The following is a 19,947-nucleotide window of genomic DNA, read 5'->3' on the forward strand; positions in this document are numbered from 1 at the left end:
CCTCCATGATAGAAATTATTATTCTTGTCCGCAAATATGGGTAACAATAGGAAATGGTGGAGTCGGCATACTCCTGTCCCCACAAAGCACTTTCCAGGTCATTCCCCCAGTTTCATCACTCTAATTCCTTTCTTTTGAGGTTCACACCCTCAGGCTCTTCCATCCCCTCTCCCTCGGAGTAGCAGTAGTATACCATCCCCCTGGCTCACCCACCCAGTTCCTGGGTCACTTTGCTGCCTTGCTTTCACACTTCCTGCCCCATCTCCCCGTTTTCCTCCCAGCTTCTCTCTCTAACCTCCTCTCTTCACCTTTCTCAAGGTTCTAACTCTCAGACACACAAAGACGGTAACACACTTGACTTGGTTTTCTTCCGGCTCTGCTCAATCTCCAACTTTAATAACTCACCTCTTCCGCTTTCAGACTACAACATCCTCTCTTTCACTCTCACAAATCTGCACCCATCTCAGCACACCCCTACCTATTACATGCACAGAAATCTACAGGCCATTGACCCTCATACACTTACACTCTACACGCATCACTGTCCCCAATGTCTTCCCTCTTCTGCCATGATCTGGTCGTAAATCACTACAATGACACCCTCAGAAGCACCCTGGACAAAGTAGCATCCCCCACCATCAGAAACTCCAAACACAGACCAAAGCAGCCCTGGCTTACATTGCAAATTTGCTTCCTCCAGAGTTGCTCCAGGAGTGCTGAACGCCTATGGAGGAAAACTTACACACCAGAGAATTTCCTCCATTACAAATTCATGCTACGGACCTATAACTCTGCCCTCCACCTCGCTAAACAGACTTATTTCACCACCCTAATACCCTCACTGTCCAACAACCCCAAAAAAATCTTTGACACTTTCCACTCCCACCTCAGTCCTAAAGGTTAGGCCCCCATCGCAGACCTCTCTGCTCAAGACCGAGCCTCCTACTTCACAAAGAATATAGAACACATCCGGCATGAAATCAGTGCCCATCCACTAAGTGCTATTGATCCCCCCACCCCCACCCCCACCCCCGCCTCTCCCTTAGCTCACTGTTCACGTTTGACCCAGTCACAGAAGAAGAAGTCTCCAGGCTCCTCTCTTCTTCTTGTCCTACCACCTCTGACCCCATTCCCTCACACCTACTCCAGTCTCTCTTGTTTGTTGATTAGATGCTCTGCAGCCTTTCAAAAAGCGCTAAGAAATCGGCGAACATTGAACCCGAACCCGAACTTTTACAGATATGTTCGGGTTTGGGGTCCAAAAAACCTAAAGTTCGGTACGAACCCGAACTTTACAGTTCGGGTTCGCTCAACCCTACTCTTCACTAATGGTGCCAGTAGGTGGGTACAATACGTTATAGCTAGATTATGTCATGAGGCACAACAAATTCTCCTGGTTAATGAAAATCTGAAATTGTTCAGCTATTTGTGTTCCAAGTGTCAAGGCATACAATTACCTAAAGAAGACTGGTTGCAGAATTGGGTGGTAAAGTGGTTGTTTGCTTTGCACAATCCTTACTTATTAAAAGAGTTTCTTGGCAACAAACTAGTCACAAAGTTTTCTCCTGGTCAGCCCCCAGCAATCATCTGTCCAGAAAACTGCCAGTAAGTGTTCAATTTCCCTGCAGTGTCACCACAGAAGATACTAAGAATTAAACAGTACACATTCAAAGCAATGGGCTGTCTCTGTAACATAGGAAATAACAGGTCCTCTAGCATGAGAGACTGAGGATCTACTGCTCTTCCCTTTGATATCCACAAGTAGATCACAGAATACTATCTGGCCACCACTGCTGTATACTTTTGGATCCAGGAACAATGCTCCAGGATTAAAAACTCCAAGAAACCAGATTTTTTCTTTGAGAAAGTCTTGATGTATGCCTACATTCATACAACAGTGACAAACAACCCCACAACAGTAAATAGTGTGCATCAAAAAATACATGTTCTATTTTTGTCCATTTTCGCAGCCAGGCAGAGACTATTCTAACTGGTTAGCGACCATTAAAAATGGGTACACTGTAAAAAAAAAAAAAGGGCCATTTTTTCACCGTTGTGTGAATGTAGCATAAAAGATTTGTTAAACCAATTACCAGTTTTCAGGTATAGGGTGGCCATAAACATTAGATAGAAGTTGGTTGATGGTGGAACAGCAGTTGAACAAGCAAACATCTGGTTAACATTCGTTTCACAGACACGGGCATACACATTTTAGACCATAATGGTTACATACACATTCATGAAACTGGGCGAAGGACAAAAGACCATTCTGGGTTCAAATTAAAATCCTTTTAATCCGTTAAAAATGATCTTTCTTTGATTTCAAGAACTTTCGTCTAACTATTGGACAAAGTATTAAACATGGCAGACTTCTTATCAGACAAAAATGGTCTGTTATCTGTTGGCTAAAGCAATTGTTTGTTGCTACATTTCAACTGAAGAACTTTCATTTTAATTGAAGTAGTTTGTTTTGATCAACTGTAGACTAATGTGTATGCCCACCTTAAGGACCATTTACTGGTTAAGATGATTGAGCTAATTAACTGGACAGTAAAATGCGATTGATCAGAGTATAAATGAGCAACTGTTCATTTGTTGGGTGATGCTATGACTGCAATATGTAAATGCAACTAACAAGCCAGCAGTGATAGGAAGTGAATGTTCCAAATCATTGCCCATTTCACTATAACCCATATTCTATTGTCCATTTAAACTGGGTCTTGGGGGTCATTTACTGAGCTGCAATAGACATATTTCAGGCACAGATAGCTGCACAATTGTTAGATGCGTCTCTATCTGCGATTTCGTCCTGCTCACGCCAGGTCTAAAATTGTTAGCAGGCCGTAGGCGGGGATGGGCCGGTCTCATTCACCACTTTCTACACCTGTTTTAGGAGTAGAAAATAGTCTAAATATAAGACAGCAAGGAAGCTGTCTTACATTTGGAACTGGATGTGCCGAAGTTATAGAGAGGCCTGCGCCTCTTCATAACTCCAGCAGATTCACCACCAGCTATGGGCCTTTGTCTAAAACACCGGTCTTAATTAATGTGCCCCTTAATCTAATATATAAAGCTGAGTGTATGTGTGTGTGTATGTATGTCTGCTAAAGGAATCCGCACCATCGCATTTACAATCACGAAATTTGGCACACAAGTACATCAGATGTCCGGGAAGGTTGTAGACCAGGTCTCAGCTCTCTAGGACGTACCGTTCCTGAGATATTCCCCAAAAATGCATTAGCCAATAGAAGCTTGGTCACATGACCCTTATCAGCCAATTGAAGCTCGCAGGCCAGTCTCCACACACAACTTTACACCAGGTTTCCATAACAACCCAGACATTTTTCTTCACTGCTGTAGGTGAGCTTTAAATTAAATCTGTCACCAGGATAATCGCTATTGAAGTAAAGCCATGGCCTAATAGCACTTAGTACCTTAATTCCAGATGTGCCTTTGTTCCAGCAATAGAAGTTTTTATCCTCTGAAAATCCAGTTTATTTGTTTTGCAAAAATAAGGTGCCCAGAGGGGCGTCACTGTTGCAGAAAGGAGCCCAGACACACCCCCTGCCACAATGTGTCCACCCTCAAAAAACAAACGTAAAACCCCTCCCCCAGGTCCTGCTAAGCCACTCCCTTTCCCACTCCTCAGCCGACAGGGATTGAAAAAATGAAGTTAAAAATCAACTTCTGACAGCTGCAGGGGTGGGACGGTGATGTTCTTCCTGCAGCTTACACTCAGACAGCACAGTGCTGCTGTCTGAGAGTGAGCTGTTCAAAAGGACATCCTTGTGTCCGTCCAGGCCCTGCGCTAAACGGAGGACAGGGAGTCTGAAAGCCAGACTGTCCGGCCTTAAACTGGACCTCTGGCCACCCTAAGGGCAGGCTGCTGTGGAGGTCACAGTTAAGGGGATGGTCCGCTATGGAGGTCAGTGTTAAGGGGCAGATTGCTGTAAAGGCCACTGTTAAGGGAGGTCACTGTCAAGGGGAGGTGTGCTGTGAAACTCACTGTTAAGGGTACTTTCACACTGGCGTTTTGAATTCCGTTTGTGAGATCCGTTTCAGGGATCTCACAAACGGTTCACAACGGATCAGTTCAGCCCCAATGCATTCTGAATGGATAAGGATCCGTTCAGAATGCATCAGTTTGGCTCCGTTCCGCCTGCATTCCGCTCTAGATGCGGACACCAAAACGATGCTTACAATGTAAGTCAATGGGGACGGATCCATTTTCACTGACACAATATGGTGCAATTGAAAACGGATCCGTCCCCCATTGACTTTCAATGTAAGTCAAGACAGATCCGTTTTGACTTAGACTTTTTTTAAAAAGAATAATGCAAACGGATCCGTTTTGAACGGATACAAGCGTTTGAATTATAATTGCGGATACATCTGTGAAGATACTGTCACGACTGTGAGTGATCCAGACAGGTCTGGGAGGAGAAGGTCGCAGCGACTTGCTACTCGCGATAGCTTGTGAGTTTGCTCCGTGGTTCAGGGTATGTCATCCGGGTTTTGCCTTGTGAACCTTTTTGTCCTGACTGGGAGTTTGTAGGCATCCTTCTCAGGTGAGTCCTGTCTGCCACTCCCAGCTACTATATTAGTTTCAGTTTCACTTGCAGTCATTGCCAGATATAGTCCTTACTTCCAGTGCTATTCTGACCTTTGAAGGAGATCGTTTGACGGTGTTGCTGTGGAGCTCTTGTTTGGCGTGGACTTTCGTGTTTGGGATCGCCTTCTCTGCTCGTGACTGGATAAGTCTATCTCTGCTATAGATTGTTTGTTGCTGTCTTCTCCTGTTGTTCTCCTAGACGTGAGTGATGGTGATTAGTGCTCCCATCGGCCTTTCCCCAGTCTAGTCTTGTCATGGTGACTTAGGGTTTAGGCATCCTGCTCGCCGCACGGGTTCACACCCCGTCTAGGGTATCAGGGCAGACAGGTGCCAGCTTAGGGTTAGTCAGGGGTGGCCATTCTATCTCCCATCCGTAGATAAGGGTCCCCCTTCCCCTCCGTCTGGTGCGACACGACTGCTGCTGGGATAGCGGTCGTTACAGATACCAGACGGATCCGCACCTAACGCAGGTGTGAAAGTAGCCTAAAGGGGAAGGCTGCTGTAAAGGTTAAAGTTAAGGGGGTGGACTGCTATGGAGGTCCACTTTTAAGGGACGGGGACCTGTGGGGGGGGGATCAGTGTTAAGGGGTGGGGGGCTGTGGAGATCACTGTTGAGGGGGCAGGATGCTGTAGATGTCACTGTTAGAGTGGATAGTGTTAGTATATTTTAATGACATACACAAACATTAAATGAAATAGATTAAATATACCCGAGCGAAGCCGCGTCCTTCAGCCAGTGTGTAATATAAAGCGTTTGTTGTGCCATATTTTTCGAGTTCCACTGCTGGCTATACATGCACAAACTGCAACTGTTATAGATTGCGTGATGAGTGCAGCTAACACTAAGTGAAGTAAAAGACAGGTTAAAAAGACTAAATTTTATTTTTGATTATTTTACGGAGAAAAGACTCTTGGTGCTGATAACCAGATCCTATGTAATGTGGTGGAGCATAACTTGCTTCCATTGTAAATTCATGACACAATTCACTGCTTCATACTCACAAGAATTAAAAGGGTTTGTGTCACTTCAGTGACATTTATTATGTATTATTTATTACGTAGAGAAAGTTAATACAACGCACTTACTAATGTATAGGTATGATCCCGAAACTTTGCTGGCTGGATTTATTTTCCCATCACATTATACACTGTACATTTCCATGGTTACAACCACCCTGCAATCCATCAGCAGTGGCCGTGTTTGCACACTATAGGAAAATGCACTGGCCTCTCTGGTGGCCAAGACCAAGGGAGCTCACACACGCTGGTGCTTTTTCCTGAAGTGTGCAAGCACGCCCACCGCTGATGAACTACAGGGTGGTCGTAATTGAAATGTACAGTGTAGAATGTGATGGAAAAATGAATCCAGCCAGCAAAGGAGCCAATGTGGACAAACACAATACATTAGTAAGTGCCTTGTATTAACTTTCTCTTCATAATAAATGCTATTTGCTGAAGTGACACAACCCCTTTAACTGTAGCACATAAGTAGAGATGAGCGAATTTCATGTTCATTTGGTGGCAAAAACAGAATTGTGTAATGGATTCCATCACCATGGGAGTCCTCTCCTGCATAACGGAAACGGGACGGATCCGTTATGCAGGCCATAGACTTCTATTATGACGGAATGAATAACGGAATGCCTCTAAAGGCATTCCGTTATGCATTCTGTCATAGAATTGCGTTATGGTCCGTGGTAACAGAATCTATATCTCAGTTCTGCTTTTACCAACAAACGAAGCGTGAACGAATTTCAAAATATGAAATTCGCTCATCTCTACACATAAGTAATGAGATCAGGACTCTGAGTTAAGTTCCCAGTTTCTTCTATATTCTTTTTCGAAGTTGGGTAATTGATGGAAAATGCAATAACATGAAGACTTTTGTTTTCTTCAGATTAAATTCCATCTTTTAAAGATATCTCTTCCTTGTACTTTGAAACCTTCTTCCTATATGTAGGGCTGTAAAGAAATCAAATATCAGCATACAGTCACCAGAGCAAGGCACAGAAAACTGTCACAATACTGTTACACAATATGACACGAAAATTGTGTAATACAAAGGGTTTGTGCTGCAAATAACACTGCAATATCTTCAGTTATATTAATAATAACTAAAATTCAGTTTTATTAATTATTTATTAATATTTTATGTTCTAGTAAAGATTCTATCCCTTTTTGTGGTTCTTCATTAATCTTAACTGTGAAAACAGAAAAATGTCACAACATGTGACAGCAAGGCCAAAAATCTAAGTAAATACAGGATTTTCCCGATATATATATATATATATATACACTGTACACACTTGTGTATATTAATTCCTGAACTCCAAATGATCAGTTGTTTAATAGAAAGGGTCTGTCACTGAGCGATTTGCTTAGCAAAACACACACTGCAAACAGAAAGCAACATCAGTGAGTGAGGGTTCATTCACACGACTGTATCTGTTTTTGTTGAAAAGAAATTGCGGATCGGAGAAAAACGGATGCCAGCCATGTGCCTTCCGCATTTTACAGAACAAAACATCCTCCTCCATAAATAGAAATTATTATTCTTGTCCGCAAATATGGGTAACAATAGGAAATGGTGGAGTCGGCATACTCCTGTCCCCACAAAGCACTTTCCAGGTCATTCCCCCAGTTTCATCACTCTAATTCCCTTCTTTTGAGGTTCACACCCTCAGGCTCTTCCATCCCCTCTCCCTCGGAGTAGCAGTAGTATACCATCCCCCTGGCTCACCCACCCAGTTCCTGGGTTACTTTGCTGCCTTGCGGTCACACTTCCTGCCCCATCTCCCCGTTTTCCTCCCAGCTTCTCTCTCTAACCTCCTCTCTTTGCCTTTCTCAAGTTTCTAACTCTCAGACACACAAAGACAGTAACACACTTGACTTGGTTTTCTTCCGGCTCTGCTCAATCTCCAACTTTAATAACTCACCTCTTCCGCTTTCTGACTACAACATCCTCTCCTTCACTCTCACAAATCTGCACCCATCTCAGCACACCCCTACCTATTACATGCACAGAAATCTACAGGCCATTGACCCTCATACACTTACACTCTACACGCCTCACTGTCCCCAATGTCTTCCCTCTTCTGCCATGATCTGGTCGTAAATCACTACAATGACACCCTCAGAAGCACCCTGGACAAAGTAGCATCCCCCACCATCAGAAACTCCAAACACAGACCAAAGTAGCCCTGGCTTACATTGCAAATTTGCTTCCTCCAGAGTTGCTCCAGGAGTGCTGAACGCCTATGGAGGAAAACTTACACACCAGAGAATTTCCTCCATTACAAATTCATGCTACGGACCTATAACTCTGCCTTCCACCTCGCTAAACAGACTTATTTCACCACACTAATACCCTCACTGTCCAACAACCCCAAAAAACTCTTTGAGACTTTCCACTCCCTCCTCAGTCCTAAAGTTTAGGCCCCCATCGCAGACCTCTTTGCTCAAGACCGAGCCTCCTACTTCACAAGTATAGAATATAGAACACATTCGGCATGAAATCAGTGCCCAGCCACTTAGTGTTATTGGGTTCGCATCCAATACACAAAAATATGGAATTGATGTGGTAAGAAAAATATGGTCGTGTAAATAGGCCCTTATTCATATGGGAAGGATGACTTGTTTGTGAGGGTTGAAATGACGTACACTACCACCGACAAGAAATGTGTATCTTTTTAATTTAGCACTGTTGCCGTAGGTTATGATTTGATCATGTTGCACTGATCACTCCACCTAGTTGATGTGTTGGACTAATGTATGGCTGAAGACTGCAATGGTTATATACCTCAGACAGGATGCAATGGACATTGCAGGTGAGCCGCACTGGGGGCATTGAAAATGCACTTTGCATATACTACACTGCCATATGTATTGCAGTTTAAATGTGTATGATGTTAACAACACCTAGTAATCAACTGTAATATTGCGGTTGGATAATAATTTGTGTGGATTTACAAGGACTTTTTGGCCATATTACTTTATTATTCAGGACCTCAAGCTGTATTGAGGACTCATAATGACTGGGAGAGGCTAAACAGACATGCAGACAAGCCTCAGGAGCAGAGACACAGTAGTCCCTGAAACTGAGTGTGAGATGAGAAATGCTGTAGAGTCCTGGGTGCAGCTAGCTAGCACTGGAGGTAACACTAGCCATTAATGCATCATTTCTGGGCATAAATACACACTATGGTGGAGTTGAGGCCAGAGCAGAGGGTAGAAAAGAAATGTATGTATGCTAAAAGAGAAAAGAAAAAGGGAGCGTAAATGGGGATGAGGAAAACAGGGACAAGGGGAACGGATGGAATAGGAAGGGAGATGGAAATGGAATAAGGAATGGGATATTGGGTAAGAGGGGCGCCAAAGGATGCCAAAAGGATGAACAAGAAAAGAGACATGGATGAGTAGGCTGCTCACACTCATACAGCGGACTGACCCGCAGGCCGCAGTGGACAAGGATTCAAGGAAAAAAATGAATAAGAACTAGTGGAGCGCCAGGGTATGAAAAGGAGGAAGGCAGAAGATGATAGCCCCCAGAGATATATAGTCTCCCTAAGTGGTGTAAAGGCAAAGAGCCCCCAAAGTCCAATGTGAGAAACCAGGGAAAAAGGATAAAAGAAGGACCACAATAAAAAGTGATCGGCAGTTGCACAAAATGCCCGACTGATCACGGGTAATGGATAAAGAGAGGGGCTCCTAATAAAAACAGCAGATAAAATAAATATATTATTATTATTAAAAGCAATTACATCAGACTGATAAGGTATATATGAGAATAGAACCCAGTAGGGTGTATATACAGACTCTGTGTGTTACTCATTTCACCAGGTATGATTAATTATTGGTCCTGTACTAGTGGTTTACATATTTCTAATATTATGAATTGATTAGATTAAATATATGCTCCACGATTGGAGAGCACTTCCGGTTCTGGGGTCATGGGACCAGAGGTGAGTACTCCATCACGTGTAACTACTGCTGTTTTTTATTAAAAAAAATTGTAGATGGACACTATATATTCTTCTAAGCGTCCATGTGGTATGTGATATGTTGTGCTCCTGATGAAGGGGTTTTGAATACCCCCAAACGAGTCAAGCTTTTTTGAGATAAACAACCTTGTATCCTACTGAGAGTCCACCGGGTCATCCATCTGAAGGACACCAAGGGGACCAATACTCTACAGGTGACCTCGGCGAGGGAGGGTTTGGCGTCAAGTGTCTTGAGTTTATCTTGCGCCACCTGGTGAAGTGAGTAACACACAGAGTGTGTATATACACCCTACTGGGTTCTATTCTCATATATACCTCATCAGTCTGATGTAATTGCTTTTAATAATAATAATAATAATAATATATCTATTTTATCTGATGTTTTTATTAAGAGCCCCTCTCTTCATCCATTACCCGTGATCAGTCGGGCATTTTGTGCAACTGCCGATCACTTTTTATTGTGATCCTTCCTTTTTCTTTTTTCCCTGGTTCCTCACATTGGACTTTGGGGGCTCTTTGCCTTTACACCACTTAGGGAGACTATATATCTCTGGGGGCTATCATCTTCTGCCTTCCTCCTTTCCATACCCTGGCGCTCCACTAGTTCTTTTTCTTTTTTTCCTTGAATCCTAGTAGGCATGCTGAGAGCAACAAAGTCCTATATAATAGTCAGGCCTCTGACCAAGACCAGCTAGCCTGCTGCCTATAAGCAACCCTGTATAAAAGACTGTGTGAAATACTGCATGTTGAGAAATAGAGCATACAGTGAATGATTGGGACTATGCAGTGGTACTGCTCCCTGTATGGAAGCGGTGGTGATAACTCCAGATACAACCATCTTTATTGCTGCCACTCTGAGGTGAACAGAGCCAAAGCATCATTGCCCAAAAGTTGGGCGCAATGCAGAGGAAGAATGAATTGTTACTTCGGCATTGAGTTATATTTGCCACCTGTTGCCACTTAAAGTCTGTTGCCTCTAAGTAAGCCTATGCCCTCATCGAGACTCTGTAATCACCAATTTTGTTACCTGAACTGAGAAGTTTGTCTTGCTTAAATTACAACTGTACCCCATCCTTTCACCATCCTAAGTGAAGAGCCATGCATACCACTCAGGGCCAAAAGATTCTGCCTAAGGCCTAACCTACTTGCATGTTAGCTATTTAAAGGTTTCTTTAGAATAGTGCTTGTTTCTGAGACCATATGGACAGGTTAGTTTTTAAGAATTGTTCACATGAGGCGGTGCTGAATGTGGCTGTTGCTGCTGAGGTGATGTGCCTGTGGGTTGGTGGGATCCAGTGCCAAGAGGTCTTAGGGCCCTTGCACACGACCATATGCCCTCTTAGACATACGGTCCGTGAGTGGGCCATATGTCCCGAAGTGGCATTGATCGTGTGCACAGGAGCACACAGCATCATAGGTTACTGTAATACTGTGCACATCAGGCCTGGACATATGGCCCGCTAACAGACCGTATGTCTCGGAGGGCATACAGTCGTGTGCAAGGGCCCTTAACCTGATAAGCAGGGGTGTCGTTGGGTTGATGGGTATAGCTCCCTGCAGGTGCTATGCTGCGGTCATCGTAGTCACCATGTGGTGCTACACCAAATTAGAGTAGGGATCCAGGAGATGGGCCTCCCATGAATATCATTCTTGTTATTCCACATACTCTCGTGGAATCAGTGTTTATGTGCACAGACAGGTAGATTATGATCCAATAGAACAGCTAATCGACCAAGAGGGCCGGTATATTTTTCTTCACTGTTATTGGCAGGGGCAAAGGAGAATTATTGCATTTATATATATTCCACCTCCCTTTACGACAACGGTATTATGTAGACTGATGAATTATATCTCGGCACGAGAGGAGTGCCCGGTGCTGGTGATGGGCGACTTCAACTCGGTCATGGACATTAGAAAGGATAGGACCTCTACCATAACTAATTATGAATTGAGTTCTGGTTCAAGTACCTTACTTTTCAGAATGTGTAAAGAAATGGCATTGGTCGATATATGGCGGTCTCTTTATGGAGATAAGCTAGCATTTTAATGTTTTAGTAATACATATAGGTCCATGTCGCGAGTTGATCTGGCCCTCGCCAGCCCCGGGCTCATTAATAAGGTTAAAAAAATGAACTATGAACGTCATGGCGTCTCTGATCATAGCCCCGTCATGGTAATACTGCAGAACCAGAACAAAATAAATCAAAATAAAATTTTTAAACTCAATCCTCATTGGATGACATTAATAAAGGACCTGGACAAGATTAATGAAGAAATAAAGCTCTTTTGGAGCGATAACGTTAACTCAACCCATATCCATATGGTCTGGGACTCGCTTAAGGCATTCCTTCGAGGTACATATTCATATCAAATTAGAAAACAGAAAAATGCCTTTGCAGAAACGCAAAAAGAAATAGAAGGCCTGCTCGGCCAGGCAATGAAAGAGATCACCCATGTTAATACCCCAGAAAAACAACATCAATTAAAAAAAGTACAAGATGAATATAAACAATATCTATATAAAAAAGCGCAGAATAAAATGTTCTGCTCGGGGTTGAGAACTTTTAGCGAGTCCGGGAAACCAAGTAGACTGGTATCTATGATAGTAGAAAATCAAATGGGGAGTAATAATATAACCGGAATTAGGACTGAGGCGGGAATTATTCTACGAGACCCCGATGATATTCTAAGGGAGTTCACCCCATATTTTTCGATGCTATATGAAGCTGGGCCCCAAAATCAGGGAGGAAAAATAGATCAATATCTAGATAACATCAAGATCCCTGAATTTTATCAACAAGATATCGATTGGTTGAACAGACCTATTCAACTGATTGAGTTACAAACCACGTTGCAATCCATTAAGGGCAATACCTCCCCTGGGATGGACGGCTTTCCATTTGAAATATACCGAAAACATGGGGGAATGATTTTTCCTCAAATGTTGGAGATATTAAATCAATCTTGGATAATGGGTTCCCTTCCCCCCTCATGGATGGAAGCAACCATTACATTAATTCCTAAAAAAGGGAAAGATCCGCTGTCATCACATCTTATCGCCCCATCTCTCTGTTGAACACAGATTGTAAAATCTTGGCCAAACTGCTAGAGAACAGATTAAAAACAGTTATCCACAAAGTCGTCCACGCGGACCAAACTGGGTTTATTCCGAAAAGGAATATACAGGACAATGTAAGGAGGGCCTTTCTGAATGTTCAGATGGGGGATGGGGAGGACTGCTCCATCCTGTCCTTAGATGCCGCTAAGGCCTTCGACAGGGTGGAGTGGTCCTTCCTTTGGAGAGTAATGTCTCGGGTCAAAATAGGTGAATACTTCTCCAAATGGGTTCGTATTTTGTATCAAAATCCAGTATCTAGGGTCCGAATCAATGGCGTATACTCTGCCCCTTTCCCCTTGACACGCGGAACATGCCAGGGTTGTCCCCTTTCCCCCTTGCTCTTCTCACTGTTCCTGGCGCCAATGGCGTGTAAGATTCGAGCAGATGGGGAAATATCGGGTTTTGGGTGCGAGGGAGAGGATGACAAAATTAGTCTCTATGCGGACGACATGTTACTATTCCTGGGGAGAGGATATATGAACTTGCCCACGGTTATGGATAGTCTGGATGAATTTGGGTGCCTATCTGGATATGAGATAAACTGGGAGAAATCAAAATTCCTCCCACTAAAACGTCCGGTTCCGCCCGGGAATAATCTCCGAGTTAGTATACTGACCACAGCAGATTCTTTATCATATCTGGGTATCCAGATAGGGACCAAATTGGAACATTATACGAAATTGAACATACTTCCAATAATAGATAGAGTTAAGGAAAAAATTAGAACATGGCTTAAATTTCCCCTGTCACAAATTAATCGCATAGCACTTATAAAAATGACGTTGCTTCCAGTGTTACTATATTTGCTTCCAGTGTTACTATATGTATTTAATGCTAGCCCAATAACGATAGAAGACAAATTTTTTAATAAGCTAGAGTGCCTCTTCAATGAACTAATATGGAGGCGCAAACGAGTCAGAATTAAGATACAATATCTGTATAAAGAAGAGGGCGGACTCTCCGTCCCTTTTCTAAAGGGATACTATATAGCTGCCCAAATGAGATGGTGTGTGAGGAATCGAAAGAATAAATGCATTCGGCTTATTTATGGGGAGCACTGTAGACCCTGGGAGGATCTCTTTCACATTCTCGAAACTGGCATCATGGAGAAGAAAATAATAATGAACCCGTTCAGTAGGATGCTCGGGTATATTTGGCAACAAATTAGATATATGGTTGGAGTAACCCAGGCAGTTCAGTACACCCCACTGTGGGGGAATGCACATTTACCACAAGTTATGTTATTGGGTGACGCTGAATATTTGGAAAAATATGGTATATGCCTTATTGCACAAGTTTTTCATAAAGGACAGCTTAAGTCTTTAAATGAAATCCTACCAGATATTACATTAGGATTTATTGATAAATTTAGATATGAACAATTACGACACGCTATTTACTACACAGAGAATAAGAATTATTTAAATATTGTAAGGAACACCTTTTTAGATTTTTGTCAAGATATGACTCTTAATACTTCCATATCACACATCTATGCAAAGTTAAAATATGAATACACTAAAACAATCACATTTAGAAGTGAGGCTAAATGGGAAAAGGACCTGCAGAATGGGGAACCTATCCCGTGGAACGCTGTGTACAGAAATATTAAAAGATCAACGGTCTCCCCTGCCCATGCATGGATTCTTTTGAAAATTATACTCCGTCTCTATTATACACCAGCCTTTTTGCATACTATTTACAACGATAGGAAACAGAACTGTTATAAATGCAGTAAAGATAGAGGAGACTATATACATCTACTGTGGGAATGCCCAGGGATAAAAGAGTATTGGACTAAAATATTCTGGAAATTGCGGGACAGTTCCCCCATGAAATACGAAGCTTGCATTAATTATGTTATCCTGGGCGTTTTCCCGGAGATAGATAAAAATAAAACTGAGCAGATACTCTGGCTTCGGGGTATTGCACTGGCCAAAATATTAATTGTTAAATATTGGGGCACTTCGGAATACCCTAATTTTCAGGAGTGGATGGAACGGATGAACAGGGTTAAGCAATATGAATACATCCTCGCCCAAACAGCAGGAAAAAAGGCAGCTTGGATGCGGATATGGGGCAACCTGAAATGATAATACTAGGCGTAAAGACAGTAGCTCCGCGGAAAAAAAGGGGGTTGGAGGGAGGGAAGGGGGGGTTAAAAAATAAGAGGGAAATTTAGTATATGATGAGATTATGTACTACTGTATTATTGTTTTGTGATACCAAAATGGAATACTGTAGATTTTCACTATTTGTAAAATAAAATATATTATAAAAAAAAAAAAAAAAAAAAAAGAGTAGGCATCCATTCAAAAGAGGCCACCTTGAAGAGGTGAGTAGGCCTATGGATTTTGCTTAAAACGTATACAATGTGCTTTGTGTACATGTTTATGAATTATGCTGAGAAGGAATAGATCAATGCATAGCATGTGGTTGTGAGATACATGTCATTTTTCTACACATTGACATAATTTGGAATTCAGGAATTTTAAAGAAGTTTAAAAAGATAAATGTTATATACGGTATGTTATACAATAAGGGCCCATCTTCATTTAAAACAACAAAATATATAAAGCTATGTAATAAAGATTGGTATGAAACTAAAAGAAAATGCTTTATAAGATAAAACAGTAATAGTGTACAAACCTTTCTACTTCTTGTATGGTCTCTGGCAGAGGTACACCTAGTGTCTCAGGAAGAAAGCATGAAGTAATGCCAGAAAGAATAGGACAAAGGCTATAAATGATGAGTGGTAGATGAATATAAAAATCAGCCGTCATCTGAACCAATGGAGCAACTATTCCTCCAAGACGAGCCATCATGGTGCCTAGCCCCATACCAGACTGCCTGCAAAAAAATATTATAGGTAATAATGAACATTCAGATGGGATCTATAGATTTCACACTTTCTCCACCTCACATGGATGCTCACCTGATGACAGTTGGGTACAATTCACCAGTGTATAGAAACACACAGTTAAAAGCTGCTGCTAGACATCCTTTCCCAAAAACAGCCATTGAGGTTCTCACTGTCTGAAACTCTGAAAAAAGACAATACCTTTGAAGATACTCGGAACAAAATGCCACATAAGGTACAAGTAGTTATCCAAATCAATCGTTTGTGCAGAATAAAAAGATGAAAGCAATGAGAACCACTTGCAGAGGATATTTAGTTTTGATTCAAAGCAATCATGCTCAACGACAATAGTTTAAGCACAGCTTTTATGAAATATACAAAATGAATATCTTGTAACGTAGCCTAGTTTGGCTTGTGCTACAGTACGTAAACTAGAAACCTGATCTATAACCTGTGTATCTTGACTATACTTTGGGATTTTCACTGTACTAAAACCTAATTCTGCTTGACTACCGTCACGTAATCCTTGATTCACCTACAGTACATTCATGTCTCCTCTACGGCACCACAGACCTGATCTTTCTTGACCACTGGTACTGACAACTAGAACCCCTGTCTCCTTCGTGCATTTTACTGGACATTTCTAGTTACTTTCCACGTTGTCTTTGCCCATAGAAACTGCACTGAATTTACTTACTGTATATTGTTTCTGGTTACTCTCCAGGGAATCAATCAATCAATCAATAAACCAACTTGGGGACCAGCCCATTATCTTATCGCCGGGACCAGATGGCGTACACCCACGTATCCTAAGAGTATTACCGTATTTTTCACTTAATAAGACACACTATTTTCCCCCAAAAGTGGGGAGAAAATGGCAGTGCGTCTTATAAAACAAATGGTGCAATTTTTACATTGCTGACACTGATACATAGCCAGCCTCTTTGCTGCACAGCGCGGCCTGCGATGTATCAGTTACAGTTTACCTCTATCACGCGGGGTGGGAGGAGGGGTGGAGGCTGGAAACTGCTATTGCACTCGCAGCGGGGCTAGGTGCAGTCACTGTACTCCATTACACTGGGCCACGCTCACAGCTCATAGCAGAAATAAGAACAGTAGAGCCAGGGCCATTTCTTGGACTGGGCAGGCGGCCGCCAGGGGTGTCGGCAGCGAGGAGGCTCCTTGGCTGGTGTAGCGACTGCCACAAACACCACACACTGTAACGACATGCAGGACAGCAGCACCCTTACTACTTTATAGACGCCCTGCCTGTGTCACAACTTGCACACTTCCCATGAGAGGGAGAGATGTGTCTGCTGGGATTTGAACCGACAACTTTCTGTATCGGAGCCAAAGCACTTACTCACACAGCTATAAAGGCTGCATAGCCACTGACAGAATGAGACTTTTACTGTAGACTGTTATAGCCAGTGTACATCTATACACATGACAGCTGCCCCAACACACCCAGCACTGCTATATCTCTATATGACAGCTGCCCCAGCACACTCAGCTCTGCTATATCTCTATATATGATAGCTGCCCCAGCACACCCAGCAATGCTACATCTAATACACATGACAGCTGCCCCAGCACACTCAGTTCTACTATCTCTATATATGACATCTGCCCCAGCACACCCAGCTCTGCTACATATATACACATGACATCTGCCCCTGCACACTCAGCACTGCTATATCTATATATCTCTAAGTATTACTATACAGTAGATAGATATATAGAGATATAGCAGAGCTAAGTGTGCAGGGGCAGCTGTCATGTGTATAGATGTAGCAGAGCTGGGTGGGCTGGGGAAGCTGTTATGTGTATAGATGTATAAGAGCTTGGTGTGCTGGGGCAGCTATCATATATAGAGATATAGCAGAGCTGAGTGTGCGCTGGGGCAGCTGTCATGTGTATGGATGTACACTAGCTATCAAAGCTATAAACGAGTCTACAGTAGAAGTCTCATATTTTTTCAGTCCGTGGCTATGTAGCTCTTATAGCTGTGTGGTTAGGTGCTTTGCCTCTGATACAGAAGGTCGTGGGTTCGAGTCTCTGCAGAAACTTTTCAGAAATACACAAGCACTGACTCTATATATGGACATACAGCGAGGGACGGAAGAGGTTGCATCGCATCGCTGACATGGAAGTAAGTATAAAATATATATATATATTTTTTTAATACCCGACTGTTACTGCCACATGGGGGGAGCAGGAGGCACTTTATACTGGCACATGGGGGGAGGGGGGTTGGCACCTGATACTGGCACATGGGGGAAGGAAAGAGGCACTTGATACTGGCACATGGGGGGGTGGCACTATGATACTGGCACATGGGGGGGTGGCACTATGATACTGACACATGGGGGTGGGGGTGGGGGTGGGAAGGAGAGAGGCACTTGATACTGGCATATTGGGAGGGGGGAGATGGCACTATGATACTGGCACATATGGGGGGGGAGAGAGGCACATAATACTGGCACATTGGGGGGGGAGATGGCACTATGATATTGGCACATGGGGGGGTGGGAAGGAGAGAGGCACTTGATACTGGCACATTGGGGGCTACTGGCACATGATAAGAGGCAACTGGCACAGAAGGGGGGCTACTGGCACAGAAGGGGGCCTATGGCACATAAGGGGGGCTACTGGCACATAAGGGGGGCTACTGGCACATAAGAGGGGCTACTGGCACATAAGGGGGGCTACTGGCACATGATAGGAGGCTACTGGCACATAAAGGGGACTACTGGCACATAAGGGGGGCTACTGGCACTTGATAGGAGGCTACTGGCACTTGATAGGAGGCTACTGGCACATGATAGGAGGCTACTGGCACATAAGTGGGGCTACTGGCACATAAGGGGGCTACTGGCACATAAGGGGAGCTACTGGCACATAAGGGGGGCTACTGGCACATAAGGGGGGCTACTGGCACATGATAGGAGGCTACTGGCACATAAGGGGGCTACTGGCACATAAGGGGGCTACTGGCACATAAGGGGGGCTACTGGCACATGATAGGAGGCTACTGGCACATAAGGGGGATACTGGCACTTGATAGGGGGCTACTGGCACATGATAGGGGGTGACTGGCACATAAGGGGGCTACTTGCACATGATAAGGGGGGCACTCTGGCTACTGGCACATGATGGTGGGGGGCTCTTATTACTGGCACATGATTGGGGGGCATCTATGGGGGCTCTTATTACTGGCACATGATTGGGGGCCATCTATTGGGGCACTTATTACTGGCACATTATTGGGTGGCACTATAGGGGCATCTACTGAGGCTAAAAAGAAGGGGTATGTTATATGGGGGGCTCTGTATAGGGGCATTTTATACTGGGACACATTATGGTGGGTACTATGGGAAAGGGGGGAGAGGAGCACTATGGGGTCATCTACGGGGGCACTGAGAAGGGGTATTTTATATTGGCACATTATGGGAACATTAGCTCAACTGGGGGCATTACAAGGGGGTATGTTTTGCACATTATAAGGAGAATTATTTCTACTGGGGGGGCATTATGGTGGGCTTTATTACTCCCCCATGTTATCAGCTCCCTAGTAGCAGCACCAGCCTCTCCCTGCTCTGCTATCCCTCTGCCCATTCTCCAAATCCTTATTATGAAATCTTTCTCATTAGTATAAAACACAACATCAGCTCCACCGAGCCCCCGGCCAAAGTGTTGAAGTGGCTTCCGAGATCGCCAAGGGCCAAGCCAAGTAACTAAGTTTTCATGTGGAGTATGTTTATGTTATACACATATAGCCTACACTGTGCCACACAATATACAGTATACCTCTACACTGTGTAGGGGTTATACTGTTTATTGTACAGCATGGCACAGAGGTTATATTGTCCGGCATGGTCTAACCTCCATACATTTTATGTACAGTATACAGTAATCCGCCTTGCCATCTATCCTTTGAATCTGGTTTTATATGTTACTTGGTTTTTGTACATTTACTTGCGTGTGCTAGTTGAGACCTGCTGTGATTGGGTTTTAGTCAGTTATTAAATGCTAACATGACAGTTTTTTGGTTTTGCACATTATTGATGATTGTATTTCATGACTACTCTTCTAAGGGTATTGCCTTCCTTTATACTGCAGTTCTCCTGTACCACTCTGCCTGCCACTTTTAGCAGTTTAAGCAGTAATTTATGATTTTCTTTTGCTCTCAATAAATCTTGTGTTAAGCATAAAAAATAAAATAAAAATATGGTGAGACGGTTGCAAGTACTCTTCTGATATGATTTCATCGAGCAGTTTTGATGTGGGGGGGGGAAAGTTTTTTTGACACTCGCCCTGAGAGAAATTTTACCTAGAAACTGCACTGAGTCGAGCC

General features: G+C 43.3%; 1 pseudogene; it reads right to left on the bottom strand.

Moving 5' to 3' along the window:
* Window positions 1–6,441: 6,441 nt before the first annotated feature.
* LOC120980680 overlaps window positions 6,442–19,947 on the bottom strand; it is a 164,497-nt pseudogene continuing 150,991 nt past the window's right edge.

The sequence above is a fragment of the Bufo bufo genome, chromosome 10 (assembly GCF_905171765.1).
Source record: "Bufo bufo chromosome 10, aBufBuf1.1, whole genome shotgun sequence".
Classification (NCBI taxonomy): Eukaryota; Metazoa; Chordata; class Amphibia; order Anura; family Bufonidae; genus Bufo; species Bufo bufo.